Below are 14,421 nucleotides of genomic sequence, written 5' to 3'. Positions count from 1 at the left end.
TTCTGTGACAGACACCTGTAGTTGCCTGATTTCCCAGCGGAATGATAGTGTGAACATTCATGCCGCCAAGGACAGTAACTTTGCTCAGTGAATCTAACGCTGACGCTTGAGCGACGTCCACTGCTACAACTTTTTTCCGGGGATTCACTCTGATATCCTTAATACTATTCGGCACCAGTGCCTCGAGCTCTGAAGATTCAGCTTGCCTGTTCAGTAGTCTCATGTTGATGGATGATTGCGTAGGCAAGAATAGGACGGTGTACCTCGGCTAGCTTTGCGGGGCCCTCCCAGCAGATGCGTCCATGGATGCCCTGAGCATCCTCCGCTTTGCTTTCTGGCTCATGACGGTCACGTATTCGTCGTCGGAGCTGTCGACGCTCTCGGCAGTGTCAATGAGGGTGGGCTCGCTGTCACTGGAAAGGCAGTTTCGCTTCCTTGAGGCTGCCGGCGCTGTCGCCGGCAACTCGGGTGGGCGTGCAGATGAGTCCACTTCCATCGCCGCCGAAAAGGGAACTATGTTCCCCGTATAACTGCGAAAATAAGTGAAAAGTCTGAAGATGAACGGCAAACACTCAGCTACAGCAACACTTCCTCTTCTATATTGTGAAACTTCTGCGTGAGCTATAGGGCAACCCATTTTCACTGTTGCAAAACCTAATGAGTAATCCACTCATAAGTGAAATTTTTTTTCAAATTTCAAGACAGCATCAAGAGACTACCATAAAGGTGTACTGCTACAGTGCTTGAACTAAGCAGCAGACAAGTACAGTGTACAGTGCTATTCTTTAGAAAGCATTACAAGCTAGGCAAGATTAGTTGGTATGCTTTCTGCAAGGTGAACTTTACACAATTAATTTTTACTCCTAGTGTGCAGCCTTCACAAATGTGCGAGTTTTACACAAAGCTTGTGCAGCACAATTCAAATGCCAGCAAAGTGAAGTAAGAGCGTGTTGCAATGACTGTGCAACAGGACTGCAGACATTGCGTCGTCATCAGTGTTCTAATATGGCACATAAAGTGAGCCTAATGAAAAAATGTTGGCATTTTTTTAGAACCCAGTGCAGTTGAAAATCAACATTGTTATAGGATATAACATAATGCATATAAAATTAAGTTAGTCATGCTTTAGCTTATTGGGTATTTTCTTGCCATAACAAAGTAAAAAATGTAAGACCTGACATTGTATTGCTTATCACGAAACAAATCTTTACATACATACATACCTTAAAGGGACATTAAAGGTGACTATAATTCCACGTCAATTGTTGAAATAGCCGTCCAGAAACCTTGTAGTGTTACTTTTGTGCTAAGGAAGGGCTTTTTTAAAAATAAAATCACGTTTCAGTGGCCCACGTCAGGTTAGTACACTTCAAATTACTCGCCTTAAAAAGCGGTCTGACTTACGTCACCGTGCAGAACGCTGCCCGGCTTTACTGCGCCGTCCCCTACATTAGTAGACAGAACGAAAGCAGCGAGAACCACAGCAATAACAACGGCCATCGATCAATTTCCTGCCATTGCCTCAAAGACTGCAGATGTGTTTTGGCTCAACTGGGCCCAGCTAGATGGCACGACATGTCCACTGTAACCACACAAAAAATGAATTTTTGAACCACTCGCGTCATTTTTCATAGTAACGTCAAACGGTTCTTTTTTCCATGAATTAAACAGAAAAGAACAAGCAGCATTTTATGGTGTCTCTTGATGCACGGAAGGTTCTTTATTTAGTGCAGCTGAATCAATTACCAGTGATTAATTGTAGGTGTTTTGTCTGATGTCATCGGTATCATCTTGAGAATTTCCTACTGTTGTGCATGTATTCTTGTGCATTTACTTTGATTTCTCGGTAAGTAGGGCAGTGCTGTTGGTAATATTGTAACTTTAGATGTTGTCATACATTGAGCTTTCACTCTGCGTAAATTGTTATTTGACTTTAGTGTCCCTTTAATATTACGCTCGGGTGGACGCTTTATCTATTAGGTATGCTGCTTCTTGGGAAAGTTGAAATGTCATTCTTGTAGGATTTTGCTATGAAGACACGGACAAAGCAAGACACATATAGCAATAATTGAAAGCACCGTAGCAACTGATTCACTATAAGATTTGCCCTATACACTCACACCTCATTATAATGTAATGGTATATAACGAAATAATGGATACAACAAAGTAAATTAAATTCCCCTTGAAAGTTCCCTTGAGGACGATGAATTTTAAACCTCGTTGTAACAAAGTAAAATTGACTAGTAAATGGATATAACACTCGTTCGCCGCGGCTCTTTCAAACCTCCCGTGTCGACCCTACAGTCGCGCCATGCATGGCCGAGAGAGCCGTCTTCCTCACACATCCAGTGGAGAGGATTGAGGGAGCGCCCAGCGGGTCACATGACTGAGAAGCGGTGCCGCAGTGCAAAGCGATTTCCCTCTCACTTAAGAACACACGATGAGGAAGCTTCAGAAGACTTACATTTATTCACAAATCAGAGGAGATCCATCATTAATTGAAGTAATTGGTGATGCACGTCTGCACATGTTTGCCTTGCAGCGAGTCAATCAATTTCGCACGTAGTTTGCAACGCATAGTAGCACGCGGCTAAGTCCAGCGCCAACGCTTCCTAAAGTTGGCAGCAACGATTGCATCTCCGCCGCTACCCTCTGCACCGAGAAAGGAGGAGCATCTTCACGCGCAGAGAAGCAGATCGGGATTAGAAAAAAAGCCAACTCTCTGCGACATCTTTTTTTTTTCCTCTCTCTCCACACATGGCCTTGAAAGGAGAAGGGTCTCTACGTGCAGAGACAGAAAAGGGAGAAGCGCAGCGCAGGTGCATTGCAGATCAGCATTTGAGAAAGAGCAAACAATCCGCCACAGTGTTGTCTTTTCTTCTTTTCCTTCTTCGCCCGCAGGGTTGAGAGGTGCTGCTGCGAGATTGGGCATGGTGCTGAGAAGATTTTGGGAGTGTGGTATGTTCGAATTAACTGTCGCAAGTGCTTGCGCATTCGAATTACAGGGCGTTTTCGCCCATTGGAATACATATAGCTTTGATGGGACCACAGTGCGAGTTCAAATTATTGAGAAGTTCGAATTGAGCGCATTCGAATTAATGATCTTTGACTGTGTTTATTTTCTGTCACATGTGTGGTCGAGCAGTGGTACATCGGACCACAAGGGCGGTTTCCTTCTTTGCATGCTTATAGGTGTGCGCCCATCTGAGCATACATTGCCAAAAACTGTTATAATCGATATAACAACATAATGAATATAACGAAATAATTGTGGCTCCCCTTCAACTTTATTATGAAGAGGTTTGAGTGTATCGTATTATATGCAGGTGAGTAAACACGAGGTACGTAGAAACACCTTTAAAATAATTACAAATGTTTTCAGCTGATGGCCAGCCTTAGTCATTGTGACTGTAAAATGTTATTTAACATTCACAATAGCAACAGGAAATAATGTGCTATCATTACATAAGAAATTGGATACATGTCCCACTATGTAACTTGCTCAATGCGTGAAGAAGCAATGTTCCAAAACATTTTGGAACTGTATATAAAGGTTACGAAAGCCATGTTTCATATCATACTCACAAACGCTGTCCAAGGTGTTTCTACATACATCGGGATTACTGTCTTACGTCAAATTAATGGAACCTGGGCATTCATTTTCTTCACCATATATATATATATCTTATGAGACCACGTCCGGTACGGCAGTAACCAGGTTATTTTTTTAATCCAGACCCACGAGCCAGAGAGCCAGCCCGCGTGACATACGATGATGATCGCTACAATGGTTTGGTCATACAGATGAAGATGAAGTACATAGTCAGCGCTCACACTATTTTCCCCCCTTCGCGAAAGAGGGCCGCAAGTTAGAAAGGGTTAGGACGCCGAATATATCGTTTCAGTCGAGAGATGTGGGCGATCTCGGTGTGGCGGCGACGGCGATCAGGAGCCGCGTTGACAGGAGCAACGTGGTAGTTGACTTCAGATGTTCGTTCCAGGACGGTGTATGGACTGAGATATCGGTGAAGGAATTTTTCGCAGAGCCCAGGTGCACGAACAGGTGTCCACAAAAGGACTTCGTCGCCTGGGCGGAACACAACAACTCGACGGTTTGCATCAATATCGATTTTTCTCTTGTCCTGAATGGTAGCAGTGTTGGCGCTGGCGATTTCACGGCAACAGGCGACACGAGCGGCGAACTCTTCCGAGAGAGATGAAGATAGATTGAAAGATAAGGACAAAAAGGTGGTGTCCACAACAAAAGTGGGTACACAGCCATACACGAGAAAAAAAAGGGCTGAAATTCGTCGTACGCTGTATGGCAGTATTATATGCGAACGTGACAAAAGGAAGTATAGTGTCCCAGTTTTTGTGATCCGGTTGCACGTACATAGAGATCATGTCGGACAAAGTTCGGTGAAAACGCTTAGTCAGACCATTAGTTTCTGGGTGATACGCTGATGTGGTCTTGTGGATGGTGTTAGAGGCCTGGAGGACTTCAGCAAGGACATGTGAAACAAATGTCTTGCCACGATCACTAATGAGCACACGCGGTGCACCATGTCGTAAAATAATGGCGCGAAGGAAAAAATCGGCTACTTCAGAGGTAGCACCAGACAAAAGAGCTGCCGTCTCCGCATAGCGAGTAAGGTGGTCTATGGCAGTAACAATCCAACGGTGACCGACTGGCGTCAGCAAAAGAGGTCCGTATAAGTCTATGCCCAGAATATATATATATATATAAGGAAAGAAGCGTATACTTAATGGCTCATTTTTTTTTTTTTTTTCAGTCTATGACACAGTATTATTGAGATGTAACAGACAATAATGCCAAGGAAAGTATATGGGGAGTTATTAGACCGAAGTCTAATGTAAGTGTCAAGAAAAAAAAGTGGGTGAAAAGATAACTTGCCATGGGCAGGAACCGAACCTGCGACCTTCGAATAACACGTTCGATGCTCTACCACTGAGCTATCATGGCAGCTATCTCCCCACGCACTTCATTGAGTATATATGTGAATTTAAACGTGGAAGTGTCAGTCAGTGCCACCAGTAGCCATGACGGTGAGTGTAGCACACTCTTTATGAGCCTGTTTGGCGTCACGTAGCATGTGAACTTATTACGAGCTGGCAGCTGACCAATAGTCTCTCGTATACAACCTAAAGACAGCAAGTCTGCTAGTTCGAAACCCTCGTTAATGAATAAAAAAAGAAGTGCAATTTTAAGGGCTCGTTTTTTCGTGTTTGACACAATATTATTGAGATCTCACAGACAATAATGCCAAGGAAAGTATAGGGGAAGTTGTTAGACCGAATTGTAATGTAAATGTCAAGAAAGAAAAGTGGGTGATAACTTGCCGTAGGCAAGAACCGAACCTGCGACCTTACATAAATATGTGTGTGTGTGTGTGTGTGTGTGTGTGTGTGTGTGTGTGTGTGTGTGTGTGTGTGTGTGTGTGTACATATATATAATGTGATGACGTTTATTTGAGCAGAGAAGTCGCAACGAGGTCGCAACGGAAAATGGGCGTACGGCAAGTCTGGCAAAGGTGGCACAAGCTCTCACACAAGCAAAGCACGGGGCTTTTCGTTATCTTCTGAAGGCGCATACGCTATGGTGCGTATGCTCCACTACAATACCCCCCGGGGTGAAGGGTAGCCATCCTGGCGACTCAGGGAGTAGGCACAATGAGGGGGTCGTAGTAGGGCTTGACACGGTCGACGTGTACGGTCTCGCGTCCTCGACGGCGCAAATCTGGTGATTGTGTTAGTGGCTCGATGATGTAATTCACCGGGGAGGTCGCGTCAATGACACGGTGTAGACCATGGTACCGGGCCAGAAGTTTAGAAGACAGGCCAGGAATGTGCGGGGGCACCCAAAGCCACGCAAGGGAGCCAGCACGAAACGTAGGAGCTATGTGGTGAGCGTCATCGTGTCGAGTCTTTTGTAGACCTTGAGTCTCACTAGTCAGAGACCGAGCCAACTGACGGCAGTCTTCAGCGTATCTGGCGACTTCCGAAAGCGGGGAGCACTCAGATGCATCAGGGCGGTACGGGATTATAGTGTCGAGTGGGTGGGAAGGTTCGCGGCCGTACAATATAAACAATGGGGAAAAACCGGTAGTCGCTTGCGTCGCGGTGTTATAAGTAAAGGTAACAAAAGGCAATACAGCGTCCCATTTAGTGTGGTCGGAGGAGGTGTACATCCTCAGCATGTCGCCAAGTGTGCGGTTGAACCGCTCAGTGAAACCATTTGTCTGTGGATGGTATGCGATAGATTTCCGGTGGATGATGTTGCATTCAGCAAGGATAGCTTGGATGACCTCCAACAAGAACACTCGGTCCCTATCACTGAGTAATTCCCGCGGAGCACCATGGAGTAGAATGAAGCTGCGGAGAATGAAGAGTGCAACTTCGTGGGCGGTCACTGCCGGTAGAGCTGCAGTCTCAGCGTAGTGTGTCAGATGATCAACGCCGACAATAATCCACCAGTTTCCAGAGCTACTATATGGGAGGAGGCCATAGAGGTCAATACCCATGCGGTCGAATGGGCGAGCCGGGCACGAGAGCAGCTGTAACATGCCAGTAAGGTGCCGCAGAGGTGTCTTGTTGTGTTGGCAAGTGGTGCAAGACTGAACGTATTTCTGCACAAAGCGATAAATTCCTCGCCCGTAATATCGTTGGCACAGCCTTTCGTTGGTTTTCAGAACACCTGCGTGAGCACTTTGGGGATCTGCATCGAAATTCATGCAGATGTCAGAGCGCATATGAGTTGGGACAGCAAGGAGCCACTTCCGACCGCCAGGCATGTAGTTGTGGCGGTACAGAATGTTGTCTCGTAAGGAAATGTGGGCTGCTTGCCGGCGAAGCGCTCTTGTGGAAGGGACAGCAGACGGATCGGTAAGGTAGTCGACTAACAAGGCAAGGTATTGGTCTTTACGCTGCTCCGAAAGCATGTCAGTGGTGTCGAGTGGTGACAAGGTAATAAAAAGGGGTGACAGAGAAGCCACATCTGGTGTTAATGGCGATCGGGAAAGTGCATTGGCGTCCGCATGCTTGCGACCGAAACGATATACGACACCAATGTCGTATTCCTGCAATCAAAGTGACCAACGCCTCAGACGTCCGGACAGGTCTTTCAAGGTGGACAGCCAACATAGAGCATGGTGGTCTGTGACCACGTCGAAAGGACGGCCGTAAAGGTATGGGCGAAACTTCGTAAGCGCCCAGATTATGGCCAAACACTCCTACTCTGTCACGGAGTAATTCAATTCAGCCTTCTTGAGAGCGTGACCTGCATAAGCAACTACGTATTCAGTTTGGGTGCCTTTCCGTTATGCCAAAACTGCGCCAAGACCAACGCCACTTTCATCAGTGTGAATTTCTGTGGCAGCAGTGGGTTCGTAGTGGCGAAGAATAGGTGGTGAGGTCAGAAGACGGCGCAGCTGGCGAAATGCGTCGTCACATGCAGGTGACCATGCAGATATACCTTTGCTGTTGGAAAGCAGACTAGTCAGAGGTGCGATGATGGACGCGAAGTTGTGCACAAAGTGACGAAAGTAAGAGTAAAGACCAACAAAACTTCTTAGGGCTTTCAGTGATGTGGGCATTTGAAAGTCAGCGACAGCTCGAAGCTTATCGGGATCCGGAAGAACACCGTCTCTTGTGATGACGTGTCCCAAGATGGTTAGTTTTCGGGCTGCGAAGCGGCACTTCTTGGTGTTAAGTTGTAGGCCTGCAGAAGTTAGACACGTCAGAATCTCGTGGAGATGACGAAGATGTGTCGGGAAATCAGCTGAAAATACTACGATGTCATCTAGGTAACACAAGCAAGTTTTGCACTTGTGGGCACGCAATATGGTATCTATCATGCGCTCAAATGTCGCAGGCGTGTTGCAGAGCCCAAATGGCATGACTTTGAAGTCATATAGGCCATCCGGCGTTACAGAGGCTGTTTTAGGGCGATCACATTCAGCCATTGGCACCTGCCAATACCCAGAATGCAGATCCAAGGATGTAAAGTACTCGGCACCTTATAAACAGTTAAGAGCATCGTCTATTCGTGGTAGCGGGTAGACATCTTTTTTTGTAATCTTGTTTAAGCGGCGATAGTCTATGCAAAATCGAACGGTGCCTTTTTTTTTCTTTACCAGAACCACGGGTGATGACCAAGCGCTTTGAAAAGGCTGTATGACTCCACATTTAAGCATGTCATCTACTTGCTCCGTAATGACACGGCGCTCTTCGGCAGAAACGCGGTAAGAACGCTGTCGCAGAGGCGAATGTGAGCCGGTGTCAATAGTATGAGTGACAGTTGTGGTGCGGCCCAAAGCAGGTTTCTGAAAGTCAAAAGAAGAGCGAAACTTGTTAAGGAGAGCAACAAGTTGGCTGCGACGTGAGGGGGGAAGGTCTGCGTCAATAGCATTGTCGAAGGCTGGCGTGGCTCAGACGCATGAGTGATTGCGGCAATGTGACGTGGGGTTCCGTCAGGAAGAATAATATTATCGATAAGGTCGACAGGTTGTACATATCCTAAGGTTTCACCACGGAGTAAGCCAATGGGGTACTGTAGTTACTCGAATCTAACGCGCACCTTTTTTCCGGTTAAGCGAGTTCTTAAGTCGCATGCGCTTTAGAATCGAGTACGAACAAAAAAATTGCGGTCAATCTATTGCCATCGGCAAATCCAAAATGGCCACCCCCTACGTGCGTCGGCATGGCGCGTCGGCCATTTCTGCCTACGTGTTTCCCATGTGCGGCACTTCGTACGTGTGCTGAGGAGTTCGTCATCTAGTAGTGCATTAGCATCGACGGCGTGGAAGGGCCAACTCTAAAAACTCGAGCGCACCACGATGCCGCTTTTAAAAGAAAAGTCATCGCGTGTGCAGAAACGGACGGAAATCGGGCCGCATCGCGGTCGTTCGGAGTTCCCGAAACGTGCATGCGGGACCGGCAGAAACAAAAGCAGAAGATTGTCGACAGCAAAGCTTCACGCAAAGGCTTCAGTGGACCACAGCAGGGTCGGTTTCGGCAAATAAAGAGCTGCTCGACGAGTATGTGCTTGAGCAGCGAGCGGTACAGCGGCCCGTGACGACAGAACTGCTCCAAGTGCGGGCTATGCAATTAGTCTTAGAAAAAGGTCTAATGCGGAGCCAGTTTAAAGTGGGCAGGTGCTGGCTAACTAACTTTATGAAGAGGAAAGGCTTTTCCCTCCGAAGGGGAACAGGCATATGCGAAAAGTTTTGCGGTGGAGTACGATGAAAAGCTTCACAGTTTTCAGAGGTTCGTCCTAAACTTGCGGCGCAACAACGGCTACCTGCTTGGGCAAATCGGGAATGCCGATCAGACGCCTCTTTACTTCGACATGCCCGGCACCACAACCGTCAAGAAGAAGGGGGCGAAGCAAGTTCGCGTGCTGACATCGGTCCACGGTAAAACTACAGGGACGGCAATGCTCTGTTACACGTCAGATGAGCACAAGCTTCGCCCGTACCTCATATTTAAATGGAAGACGCTCCCGAAAGGAGTCGTTTTTTTCGAGTGGTGTGATCGTGCGGGCCAGCGAGAAAAATGGGTGCGCGTTGCAATCGATGTCCTATGTTTTTTTTTTTTTTTTCGTGGTGAAAATCGGGTGCGCGTTACAATCGAGGGCGCGGTAGAATCGAGTAAATAAGGTACTTGCAGTGGTAGGTAACCAGCATTACGGTTAAACCAGACGCAATTGTAATAACGGCAAATGGGAGCACGATGCCCTTGCGTTCAGTAAAAACAGGAGATGGCGTAAACACTACCGTGGCGTCAGGTTGCGCCACACATGAAAGGCTAATAGGGACTGAAGCTTCCGGAGGCAAGGTGATGTCGTCCTCAGCGATGAGTTTGCAGAGCAGAGGTGAATGGTCGGGCGATGGAAATTCACAAATTGGCACTAGAGACACTTCCGCACGGCAACAATCGATGATAGCTTCATTACGTGATAAGAAATCCCAACCCAGGATGAGGTCATGAGAGCAAGATGGTAGTACAAAAAATTGGATGATGTACAAGATGTCTTGGATGACGACACGCGCAGTACACACAGCCGAGGGATGAATGCGTTGCGCGCTAGCCGTGGACAGCACGATGCCACAGAGAGATGTGGTCACTTTCTTCAGTTTGCGACAAAATTTTGCGCTCATCACAGAAACAGCGGCCCCAGTATCAATGAACGCTTGTGTGGAGACTCCCTCAACATTGACATCAACAACATTTTGCGGTGAAAATGGAGGCCTTGATAATTGCGCAGAAGTTGCAGTTCTTGCCTCTGGAACAGCACTGACTAGTTTCCCTCCTCAGGAGGTAGTCTAAGACGCATAGGAGATGGCGATCGGCGTCGAGGAGATGGGAAACGAGAAGTTGATGGGCAAAAATCCGAGTCAGAGTGCCTCTGTTCGTATGCAGACGTGGTGGCCTGCTGCGACGCATAGGTAGGAGTTCCAAAGGAGGCGTACGCAGGTATGGGACTGCGGCAGCAGTAGCGTGCAATGTGGCCAGTGATGCCACACACGAAGCAAATAGCATGGTTGTCATGGGTGCACCACTCATTAGATGGACGGAAAAAGCGAGGTGAGGCGCAACCACAGCTGAGTAGCTGAGAGGTGAAGATGGCACAGGTGGTGTGTAGCTGACAGCTGAGAGAGTAGATGCTGCTGAAGTGCATGTGTAAGGGGCCTACACTGTAGAGAGGACATCGGGAATTTCAGTGCGTATGGCCTGCTACAGTGTCGAAGGCAGACTTGCGGTGGGCGCGTCGCTATGCGGCAGCAGGGAGAGCTGTCGGGCGACTTCCTCCCTGATGAAGTCTTTGATCTGGTTGGACAGACTTTCTTGGCGAACGTTGGCATTTGCGAGTGCGACAGTCGAGATCGAATCCAGTGGTGAGACACTCTGTCGGGCGATGAAACACTGACGGCGTAATTCATCGAAGCTTTGGTACAGGCTTACGAGCATTGCCACCGAGGTCGGGCTTTTCGCTAGGAACATCTGGAATGCGCCATCCTCAATGCCCTTAAGAATCTGCTGAATTTTCTCTTCTTCAGGCATAGATGGATTAACACGCCTGCAGAGGTCGAGCACATCCTCAATGTAACTAGTAAATGTCTCGCCAAGCTGCTGGGCTCGGTGGCGTAGACGCTGGTCAGCGCGGAGCTTGCGGACCTCTGGTCGGTCAAACGCTTCAGTCACGAGGGTCTTAAAGAAGGACCAGTTGGCGATGGCGGTTTCGCAGTTGGTAAACCAAAGCTTAGCTACGTCTGCCAAGTAAAAGATAACGTAGGCGAGCTTAGAGCCGTCGTCCCACTTGTTGCTGGCACTTACGCGTTCATACAAGGAGAGCCAGTCTTCGACGTCTTGCTCACCACTGCCGCTGAGGATTGGTGGGTCCCATTGGCGAATAGCGCCGGGGCAGGTAAACGGGGCAGTCGATGGTGCTGGCTGGGCTGGGACGGGCTGGTTGGCGACTGCGTCAGTCATGTTTCGCGGTAGTCTCTCGGGCAACTTGTGAGTGCGGAGCTCCAGGTCTGCTTGGGGATCTCAGTAGCCTCAACCAAATGTGATGACGTTTATTCGAGCAGAGAAGTCGCAACGAGGTTGCGACCGAAAATGGGCGTACAGCAAGTCTGGCAAAGGCGGCACAAGCTCTCGCGCAAGCAGAGCACGGGACTTTTCGTTATCTTCCGATGACGCATACGCGTTGGTGCGTATGCTCCACTACAATATATATATATATATGTATATATATATACATATAATATATATATATATATATATATGTATATATATACATAAAATATATATATATATATGTATATATATATACATATAATATATATATATACATATACCGAACCTGCGACCTTATATATATATATGTATGTGTGTGTGTATATATATATATATATTGTAAGAATACTGTTAGATGCTACACCAGGGTGAAGCAACCGTTTAATGTGCCTAACAGCAGCGAGACAGCAGCCAACGGTTTCAGCAGCAGCTGCAGCAGCACGAGCCTCTGCCACAACAAACGTCTTCTTCGTCGTTTCTGTATCAGCGCCCTTATTTGTTACTACTGTAAAGGGGGTTTATTGAAGGACTGAGCAAGCGGGTGGTAGCTCTAAAGAAATGCAGGCGGACCCAGTTGACGGTGCTTGATCGCCGATCTCGTGCCTTTTTCTTGTGTTGATGATAGCTGACCTGATGGTATCAACGTCTTTCTTATTCACTACAATTACCCCCGGCGAAAAAGTTGAAGCCATCCTGGCAATCTAACACGTGGGAACAAGCGGGTCAAAGTAGGGCTTCAAACGGTTTACGTGAACGATATCACGTCCACGCCGACGACGGTCGCTCGGTGGCGTGAGGGGTTCAATGGCGTAGTTCACGGGTGAAGTACGCTCGACCACGCGGTAGGGACCATGATAATTAGAGAGTAGCTTGGGTGATACACCAGGGGCGCAGGGCGGTACATGAAGCCATACAAGTGCTCCAGGAACGAACGTTGGTGCAGAACGATGGTCGTCGTCACGGGTCTCCTTCTGGCCCTGTTGGTCGAATGTAGTAAGCCGCTTGGCTAGCTTGCGGCACTCTTCTGCGTAACGAGCGGCTTCCGAGACAGGCTTGCATTCGGAGGGATCTGGCGAGTATGGCAGTAAAGTGTCGATGGTGTGCGATGGTTGGCGACCGTACAGGAGAAAAAATGGAGAAAACCCGGTAATGACTTGCGTAGCGGTGTTATACGCGTATGTCACAAATGGGAGAACGAGGTCCCAGTTTGTTTGATCAGAAGCGACACGCGTAGCGAGCATGTCCCCCAGAGTACGATTAAACTGCTCAGTCAAGCCGTTCGTCTGTGGGTGATAGGCTGTACTCTTCCGGTGAACAATATGGCACTGTTGAAGAAGTGCTTGTATTACATCGGAGAGGAAAACACGCCCTCAGTCACTGAGGAGTTCTCGAGCAGGACCATGACGCAGCACAAAATGATTGAGTACGAAAGTCGCGATGTCTTGTGCTGCAGCTGTGGGGAGAGCAGCAGTTTCAGCGTACCGTGTTAGATGATCCACTGCCATGATAGCCCATCGGTTGCCTGCCGTTGTTAATGGTAGTGGTCCGTAGAGGTCAATTCCTACACGGTCGAATGAGCGATCTGGGCATGGAAGTGGCTGCAATGAACCTGTCGCAGGATGTGGCGGGCTTTTCCGCCGCTGACATTCATGGTAGCCGCGAATGAACTGGCGGACGAAGGTAAACACTCCGCGCCAGTAATACCTTTTTCGTAGGCACTCGTAGGTCTTGAAAACACCAGCGTGAGCACATTGCAGGTCGGAATGAAACGACGCACAGATGGTAGAGGGCAGCGTTCGGAGAATGACTAGTAGCCATTTCCTACCATCTGCTGAATAGTTGCGCCGGTACAAAAGGCCATCCCGAATACTGAAGTGCGGAGCTTGGCGGCGCAGGGTTCGAGTGGTTGGAAGTGTCGGTGCCTCGGATAGCGCGTCAAGAAGTGAAGCGATCCATGGGTCATTGCGTTGTGCAGAAGAGATGGTGTCCTCGTCAAGAGCTGACAGCGTGTTGTTTGAGGAAACAGATGCAATGTCCGGGGATAGGGGAGATCGTGACAGTGCATCAGCATCAGTATGCTTGTGGCCGGAACGATATACAACGCGAATGTCATATTCTTGAAGCCGAACAGCCCAACGGGCAAAATGACCCGATGGGTCCTAAAGCGAAAATAACCAGCATAATGCGTAGTGGTCCGTTACTACATCAAAAGCACGGCCATGAAGGTATGGGCGGAACTTGACAAGCACCCAAACGATCGCCAAGCATTCCTTCTCGGTGACGCTGTAGTTTGATTCAGCCTTGGTGAGAGTTCTACTGGAGTAGGCGACGACATACTCGACGAATCCAGGCTTGCGTTGCGCGAGAACCGCCCCGAGGCCGACACCACTGGCGTCGGTGTGGACCTCAGCTGCTGCCATAGGATGGTAGTGACGCAGTATTGGTGGCGAAGTGAGGAGACGACGAAGGGTACAGAAGGCTTGGTCACACTCAGAAGACCATGACAAAATATCAGTGGTGCTGCCTATAAGTTCGGTCAAAGGTTCAATGATAGAGGCGAAGTTGTGCACGAACCGGCGAAAGTAGGAGCATAACCCCACGAAGCTCCGTAACTGCTTCATAGTCGTTGGTTTGGGGAAGTCGGCGACAGCACGTAACTTAGCCGGGTCTGGAAGTATACCGTCCTTTGATACGACATGCCCGAGAATCGTAAGTTGCCGAGCAGTGAAGTGACACTTCTTGAGGTTGAGTTGAAGCTGAGCATTCTTCAGGCACGTGAGGACGTGTTTGAGGCGCTCGAGATGTGTTCCAAAGTCTG

The 14,421-nt window shown here is 48.3% G+C and overlaps 1 non-coding gene across 1 annotated transcript; it reads right to left on the bottom strand.

Moving 5' to 3' along the window:
* Positions 1–4,914: 4,914 nt before the first annotated feature.
* Positions 4,915–4,986, bottom strand: TRNAT-UGU (transfer RNA threonine (anticodon UGU)). Its single transcript has one exon. It is a non-coding gene; the product is annotated as a tRNA-Thr (tRNA).
* Positions 4,987–14,421: the final 9,435 nt, after the last annotated feature.

This window comes from Rhipicephalus microplus, chromosome X (genome assembly GCF_043290135.1).
Source record: "Rhipicephalus microplus isolate Deutch F79 chromosome X, USDA_Rmic, whole genome shotgun sequence".
NCBI lineage: Eukaryota > Metazoa > Arthropoda > Arachnida > Ixodida > Ixodidae > Rhipicephalus > Rhipicephalus microplus.
Note: the sequence above shows the minus strand (reverse complement) of the source record. Positions and strands in the feature narration are given on the sequence as shown.